Below are 8973 nucleotides of genomic sequence, written 5' to 3'. Positions count from 1 at the left end.
TGATGTCTCCAAAGGGCTAATTCAGCTCAGAATCATGGCAAAGTATCCAGTAGAAAGAACAGTTGGAAAACAAAAAGAAAAAAAACTTCTTCTAAACTTTGCTATTTAATGCTTATCATCAGACATTCTCCATCAGGGCAAATTTGTAAATCACAACTCGGCTTTGGTTAACCCCTTCCTTTTAAGTAACCGAGCTCCCCCTCAGCCTGCAGGCTTCAGGAGCTATCTGCATCTCTCCCCTGCCCTCCACTCAGCCACTGTGAGCATGCCTTCTTGAAGTGGTGCCTTCTGTCATTTTTCCAACCCCATCTTTCACCCATTTTCTGGGTTCATTTTCTATTCCTTTATCCTCTGCTCTTCAAGGTGAGAGCTGTCATCATATCATCAACAAATCTTTAGAAATGCCTATTCTGAACGTAGCAGTTGTCTGATAACCTAATTCATGCTGAAGTTTTTATAGGAGAAAAAAAAAAGGTTGCATTATGACTCCTATGGCTACTTACTCGCAAACTGGAATTTTCTAATCTAGAGACGAGCCATGTTATAGCTGAATCACGTCCCTCCCTCAACCAGAAAACGCATATGTTGAAGTCTTAAACCCCAGTGTCTCAGAACGTGACTGTATTTGGAGATAGGGTCTTTAAAGAGGTAATTAAATAAGGTAAAATGAGGTTATGCAGGTGGGCCGTAACCCAATATGACTGGTGCATTTACAAGAAGAGATTAGGACACAGTCAGTCACAGAAGAAAGGCCACGTGAAGACAGAAAAAAAGACAGTCATCTATAAGCCCAGGAGAGAGGCCTCAGAAGAAATCAATCCTGTTGTCATCTGATCTTGGATTTCTAGCCTCCAGAACTGTGAGGAAATAAATTTCTGTTATTTAAGCCACCCATCTGGGGTATTATGGCCACACCAACAAACTAATACATGCCACAACATAGACTCTGAGGCAGACGCTCCGGGGAAAGGTTTCTTCTTCAGAACACAACAGGTAAAGGGTCTCTGGTAGCCTACTGCCGGTGTGTTCTTTTTATTATAACAAAGTATATTTTGTATTTTCTTATTGGTTGCAGTTTTTGTATAGCTAAAAGTTTTGCTTTCTACAGTAATTATAATAAAAGTCCACATTTAAAAATTAAGTTAATGATTAACCACTTTCCTTATAATATTGTATCAGGATTCCTTTAAATAGCATTTACTCTTAGTGCATTTAAATAGAGATTCCATTTACAAAGGTTTTCTTTTATGCATTTTAAATGCTTGAGTGTTTTGAGTGCTTATAATATTGATCAACATTAAGAAAATGTATCAGTGCTAAAGTTAAAATTCATATTAAAATTAGAGTTTGATTATTAACTTTGCAGGAGGCTCTAAAATAGCAAGCTGTACAAAGCATTTAAAACCTGAATTCCACTTAACAAGTTTAACTCACACATTGTTTTTTACAAGTCTTCTAGTGAGTAGGGAAATACTTTACCCGTATTTTCAGAAAGCCATCCAAATACTTCTTAAGTATTCAGTAACAGGCCACTATTAGATAGTAAGCTTTATGAGGCCACTGGACTAAACTTAAATAGCTGTGCAGTGTGTTCCCAACACCTACCACAGTACCTGGCAGGTAATAGACCATCAATATATAGCTGTCTAATGACCGAATTGATGAGGAAAAGAGATTGCTGGAGAAATTATGTGTAAGTCAAACATGCAATTCAGAGACTAAAAGGGGGTCCTTACAACCATATACCCAATAACCCATCAGTTAAACTGGGCAGATTATGTGAACCCAAGGGAAAGAAAATTGGTAACTTTACGAATGATCAAGACATGAGCCTTTTCTTTTGCAAAAGGAAAAAGATTTTGATGGGCAGGGCAGTAAAATAGATGCTGTACCTAGCATTAAAGAAGAGCTAGAAGACATTATGTCTCAGAGAAGGTTGCTAGCAGCAAGAAATTCCCTCATTATATTTCTTTTGGGGACCTTGGAAGAACAAGGAAAATATATGCAGAGTTGGTGTAGTTAGGTGTAGACAGTAAAATAAAAAATAGGAGCTTCTAGTGATAGCAAACCGAATACTTATTCACCAATGCTCCCTGAGAAACAGAGCCTTAGCAGAGACATTTTATTTACTTCAGATCTCTCATCTTAATGTTCTGAAATGGCTTTAACCAATCATTTAAGAAATAAAACAAATGTCTGCATCTTGCGCTTCATGTCTAGGGTGATGACCAACGTTAAATATTATCTGGTTCACGTAGAAATGATTGAACTTTTACCACTTACACTACAGAATTCTTCTGGCAAAGACCACAGAGCTGTGGGGTGACTTTTCTCTTCTGACTCACAATCACATTGTGGCAGCCTGGAACATATGCTTAAAGAGAGAAGCAAGTGGCCAGGCCTGGGTATAGTGTGAATCTGCCATGTTGGTTACAACTGACGTGTTTTGTAACACTTAAAATGAAATGTTTGAGTCAAATTATGTTAAATGAATCACATGTAAAGTTAATTTTGTAACTTGAAAACCATTTCAAATGTTTAGCTATGAACACACAGACATACACGTGCAGCATTTAAAGTGCCTCAGATGACACTGTCACCTTATTTATTGAGGTAGACATTTGTCAACAGGAAAATGTTCTTGATTCTCAGACTAAAGAATAGCTAGGAATATGTTTCAGCAAGAGGTTGGAAGTGTGGATGCATTTTTCTCTAGAGTTGTCTATTTTTTCCCTCAGTGTCTCCCATGCCTGCTTGTTGTCATGCCACAAACCAAACCCACATTTCCCATGCTGCAGGATTTCCAATCAATCCTGACTTTACCACCTTCTCCGGGTTTGCTAGAGAGTAAAGGAACACCCACATCCCACTTGTGCTGACCAGTGAATATGTAGCAGGGGTCAGAAACTATCTAGTTTTTTGACCTGTAAAATTGATCCAAACATATCATTCCCTGAGTCAAATTAGAACAGTGTTAAGATTTAATTCTTTCATTTTTCACCATTTTCTAGACACCCAGACTCACTCCCCAGGGCTATGCCAGAACTCTGTCACCCAATTCTGCTGATAGTAAAGAAAGTAAAGTTATTTTTAGTTGACTTCTCTATGATTTACCCTTGAATTCAGGCAGAATTGCAGCACAGTGAATATCTACCCTGCCCAGGGGTACACCTCTCCTGACTCACAGAAATTGCCATGAACTTCCCGTTCCTGGTCATAACCTACGTCAACTTCGTTGAATGGGTTCTTGTTTCCAAATCATTTCTTACTCTTTCTTCCTCTGAACGCACTCTTTTCTTTTTGCAGTGGCAGCTCTTTTACCCCTGATTAAATCAACATGCTGTCAAACACTCACTTGTCTTATTATTTCCCTCTGTCCCCAGCTTTGCCTCATTTCTGGTCAACAGCCTACAAGGTTGTTAGGATCTTATTCAATTTCTGGGAATCTTTCTTGTTTATCATTCAACTATAAAATAAGTCTCAGGAAAATTCCATCTTCTGTTTGACAACATTTTGTTTTTTACCAAAGCAGAGGATAAAATCTAAAACTGTGACAGGAACATTTTCTCATATTTTCATAGGTAACATTATAAATTTAAGGAAAGCCAGAATGCTAAAGGTTGTCAACATTCCCACATGGAAATAAATGGTCCCATATCTATCATCCTTTCTTGTATATTTTATATCCTTCATTATACAAATCATGGTTCCCTGCACATGATTGGTATCCAGTTAATTATTCTATACTTTACTCAAACACTTTCTCTCTGCTAATCCTAAGCATAACATCAGCTTAGATAACTAGCCTTTTGTATCTGCAGAGAAAATGTAACTTCAGCATGTACTGCATTGGTTTCCACGGATACCAAATTTCTGTGAATGGCACTTAGTATGAAAAAATCTATAGGGGGAAGTCAAATTTTGCTTATTCTTTTGGTTCAGGTCCTTCTCTTCCTGACCCTCTTTTCTCTTGTACTTTCCGTCCCAGGCCATGTAGTACAAAAATCCTCATACACATGATGGCAATAGAACACCCTTGTGTTAAGATCACAGGACATTGTGTTTGTATCATTCTGACTACTCGGTGAACATCAAACCATGAAAACTGAAGCTGCTACAGGAAATGGGAAGGTAAAAGCCTAAATCTATTTTGACAAATTCTAACTAGGGATCCCACAGTAATGTGGCATTACTGTGGGGGCAGTTTCTAGAGCAATTTTACAATTCTCAAAAGCTAAATTGAAACCATAAGACTTCACAGAGCAATAAAATTGTCAAGTTCTTTATTTTGGGTTGGAACTTTATTAACTTAGCAAGTTACTGTTTACTACATTGTGCTGTTTAATGCTCTAGTGGATTGTTACTTTTATTGTTAAGTAAGAAGAACAGAAAATATTCATTACTATAGTAAAAGGGGATATATTTGTGTGATAGGAAGAGAAACCTGAAAAATTAATGCATGATGCAGTCTGTTTTGCAGATGAAATCTCTCAAAATTGTCTTCATTGACAAAACAAAATAAAGGATCATTGACAATTTTAAAATTGAAAACAATGGTCCTACTTAATGCATTATTTATCTGTTTGTTGGTTTCCATGTTTTATTTTAACACCTAAACTTGCTCCAAGAGCAAGAAACACACAGAAGTTAATTTCTGATATGTTTTCATTGTGGCTATTTGCTTGTTCTGAATCTAGGAAGGGAAAGGAGATCTCAGACCATTGGGTGAGAAATCAGATAGGACTGCTTGTTCAAAGACCCCCCATACCAAGAAATTGAGGGGCAGGAGCATGGTTACCCAAGAGACTAAAACTAAAAATGGCAGGGAGGCGAGTACTTCCCAGAGGCCACGGGACCTCTGCAGCTGTGGCCTGAGTGTGGTGCAAAGACTACTCCTCAGTCCCACTAGCACCCAGCACGAAGTCAGTGGGGACCTCCTGACAGGGCTGTACTGGCTCTAAGAAAGGAAAGGCAGTCTACTGGGGACTGCAGTCTTTAGGGATCCGTTAGAATTGTGCTATGGCCAAAAATAGGGTTTAAGACCAACTATAGCCTTCCTTATCAGACATTTTTTCCTTTTTCTCACTAAAATACCTGCCAAGTTTGGGATATAAAGAATTTTTTTCCATTAAAAAGAAACCATCTCCTTATTCAGAAATCATGCTACCAACAGTGACAGATAACTGCAGGTGAGATTGGCTAAAAATTCCTCCCTGCAGACGGCTGTCAGAATCAAGTTCCCTCCCACATTGCGGGGTGGTAGAGGGAACAGAAAGGAATTTGGGGGAATATTCTTGTTTATGCTATCCTCTTTGGCATTCTAAAACAACTCTAACAAATACCTCTTTCCCCTTCCAAATTAGGCAAAAACAGAAGTCCAAATGTTTTTTATTCAGTAGTAGGTCAGCACCAGGTATGCCTGAGCAAGGTACAGGCTGTGTTCCTGATCCAAAATTTAAAGCTGCAAAAAGACTTTCTCAAAAGGTAGTAAAAATGTGTAAAGAAAACTGAAGGAGTCACCACCCTGGGCATATCCTGCCTTCAATATTAACACACCCAGGAAATGTACAAGGACGTGATGCTACTGACCACAATGATGAGAACATTTGTTGAAAAGGAAAAGTTTATGAATTGGATGATATCGAGTAATTATATCCTGGAAAATATCTGTCAACTTACACAAGAACAATTTAAAGAAACACTCAAAAAATTATACTAGGACAAACAGAAAACATTATTCACTTCAGTGAAAATGTCAGAGTACATTCCTCAGATGAAGGGTAACAACTTTGCTTAACTCTTGCAGACAGAAGGTGATGTCACAATTTTCTGTTCTGTTATAAACAGGATAATTTTGTTCTATTACTTTCTTTTTAACACAGATCTTCATTTTCATACCAATCAGCTTTCAAGAATATAACAAAAGTGGACTTCTCTTTGTTTTACCTTTACCAGCCCCACCCCAAATCTTTGGTCTGCTTCTCCATTGTCTCCACGGTAGGAAAACAGATTGGTCACAGTGAGGAGGATTCATAAGATGCTTCTCCAAGGAAGGATCATGTTTTGTATTTCTTTGTAAGCCCCACTGCTTCATTTTCTTGTTTGGCAGATATAGGTACTTGGAAAATGTTTGTAAAAATCTCAATGGACGGGCTGAGGGACGCATGAATGAATATATATTTATTCATATAAATAATTCATTCATATGAATTATATGAATATACATATACATATGAATAAGTATATAATTCATATATTTACATAATATATATCCATATATAATTCATTATTATCTTCACATTATATAGTTTATTAGTAATTCACATATTCATTCTATGTTATATAGTTTATATATTCATAATATTTACATAATGATATTTATATATAGACCCATATATATTTAATATATTTATATATAATTCATATATTATTTACATAATATATATTTATACATAATTCATTAATATTCATATGAATGAATATATACTTACAGATATATAATCCTTCTAGTGTCACTGACAGGGAAATAACATATTGCCTCAATGTTTATTAGAACTCTTGTTAATACCTGTAGATGTCAGGTCAATTGTACCATGTAAAGGGGAAAGGAAGGGAATGGCATTTTTTACACACTAAGAACATGTCCTGTGCTGGTGTTTTCATGTGTGATCATAGTCCTCATAATAATTCTGTGAGGTAGTAGGATCATTATCTGCCTTCTACTGATAAGCAGATAGAGTTGCAGAGAGTTTACTAACCTGTCCAAAATCACTTGAGTTAGAGCTAGAATTCAAGCTCAAGCGCTGCTTTCTCCGAACAGCATACCTTTTCCTCTTTCTTCTCTAAACACAAAAGCAAAGTTGAAGTTTAAATCACTAATAAGTCAGGTCTAAAAGGTCTGGTCATTATTTATTGAGCATTCATCATGTACAACATGCACTTAGACTACAAAGGAGCACAAGAAAGATAAATGTCTACCACCTTTTTTAACGGGCCGCTTAGACACAATGTCAATAATCTGATTCATACAGATCAGTGCTACAATTTGAATGGAGCCTCTCCAAAATTCAGGTGTTGCCAATGTGATGGTATTAAGAGGTGAGGCCTTTCAGTGGTGGTTAGGCCGGGGTACTCTTTCCTCCTAAATGGGATCAGGTGCCCTTATAAAAAAGGCTTCACACAGCACTTGAGGATCTTGTCCTTCTACCTTAGTGTCACTTCCCTCTGGAGGAGGCAGCCACAAGGTGCCATCTTGGAAGAAGAGAACAGCCCTCACAAGGCACTCAAACCTACTGGTGCCTTAATCTTGGACTTCCCAGACCCCAGAACCATGAGAAAATTTATTTTCTGTTCTTTACAAATTACTCAGCCTCAGGTATTTTGCTATATTTTTTGTCCCAGCACAAATGGACTAAGGCAATACAATATTCTGGGTGTAAGAGAAACTGTAAAAACAATTTTAAAACTTCAAACATCTTTTGAAATAGTCAAAATAATATATTTTGAAACTCATGGTAATTTTCTCCCCTCAGATTTAGTGTTAAAATAATATCTTTATCAATGTAATTATTACTAAGCTAATTTTGTAACCAAATAATTTTCAGAGGCTAAAAAGTCATTAAAATTAATTAAATTCATTAAATTTTCTTTGAGAAGGTTAAATAAAAAGTTTGCCTCAGGAGGCTGAGGCAGGAGAATGGCGTGAACCTGGGAGGCGGAGCTTGCTGTGAGCCAAGATCGCGCCACTGCACTCGGCCTGGGCGACAGAGCGAGACTCCATCTCACAAAAAAAAAAAAAAAAAAAGTTTGCCAGACATCTAAATTTCTCTCCCAGTCACTAGAATTACTTAGATACTGATGTTTCCCAGTTTCCTTCTTACTCAGAATCCAGAGACAATCCGCCTTATTGAGCTGCAAGGAATGGTATCCTGTTAGCCATTTGTTCTAATTCTACCCTAGAGCAGTCGTGGAAATGTGGAAAATCACAGAATCAGGGTGATTCCTAGAACACAATCTCCAAGAATGTTTCGGCAGCATATGAAGAGGGTATGTTTGTCAGGGATCCTGCCCCGCTACCCCAGTAGTCATCTATTATTCTGAGAGAGAAAGCACTCAGCTAAATAAACAGCACTTCTGGACAGGGTTTTGCCCTGAATCTCTCTCTTCTTTCCCTGTTTTTGGTCCCAAGCCTCTCTAACATCTCCCTTTCTCTGCCTGGATGGGAACAAGCTTAAGGCTATTTGGGAACTGAGCTTGCAAACCCGGCGCTGCTGGGTCAGATCAGAGACATGAATACTCACCTCAACGGGGTTCACAAGGAGACACAGAGGGTCAGATATTCCTAGCTCAGGGGGAAGTGCCACTCCTAGATATCATGCAGGGCAGAGAGCGGAGGAACTAGACAGAACTGGCCCACCCCTTTGTGGGGAGCTGAGCAGTCTCTGGAGGTGGGGATGACTTTTCAGACGCACACCACAAAATAAACAGGCATCCCACAACTGTGATCCACCTGAGCATCTAGGTGGTGTGCTGCTCAGGTGTGGATAATACGGGAAGGAAAAGCCTTCCAGATGAAACAACTCTTCTCCAATAACCTTCACCTGTGCTGTGGCCCAGGCCAGGTTAACAGAGGTTGTAGGAAAACCACTTCCTTCTGGCCCTTATGGGTCCACCAACTCAGAAGGCTTTGTCCTAAGTTACTAAATGTCGGGGTCCAGCCAACCCTTCCTGAAAGGGAAGGCACAAGGAAGACCTTGTTCTAAATCAGACTTTGCATTAGAAGAAAACATTCTATAGCAAAACCATGGCTGCGGCTGGACTTTCTCCAGGGTCTGAGATGCTATGTTGATGCATTTGTTCCTCTCTGGGTTTGGGGAACTTGGAATCTCCCTCGATCCTGTCAAGAAGAAGTCCCAGCACGATATGAGATGCATAGTGTCCTGGCTGTGAGTGAGGAGATGCCCTCTTGTCTGC

The sequence above is a fragment of the Rhinopithecus bieti genome, unplaced genomic scaffold (assembly GCF_001698545.2).
Source record: "Rhinopithecus bieti isolate Rb0 unplaced genomic scaffold, ASM169854v2 scaffold_9615, whole genome shotgun sequence".
NCBI lineage: Eukaryota > Metazoa > Chordata > Mammalia > Primates > Cercopithecidae > Rhinopithecus > Rhinopithecus bieti.
Note: the sequence above shows the minus strand (reverse complement) of the source record.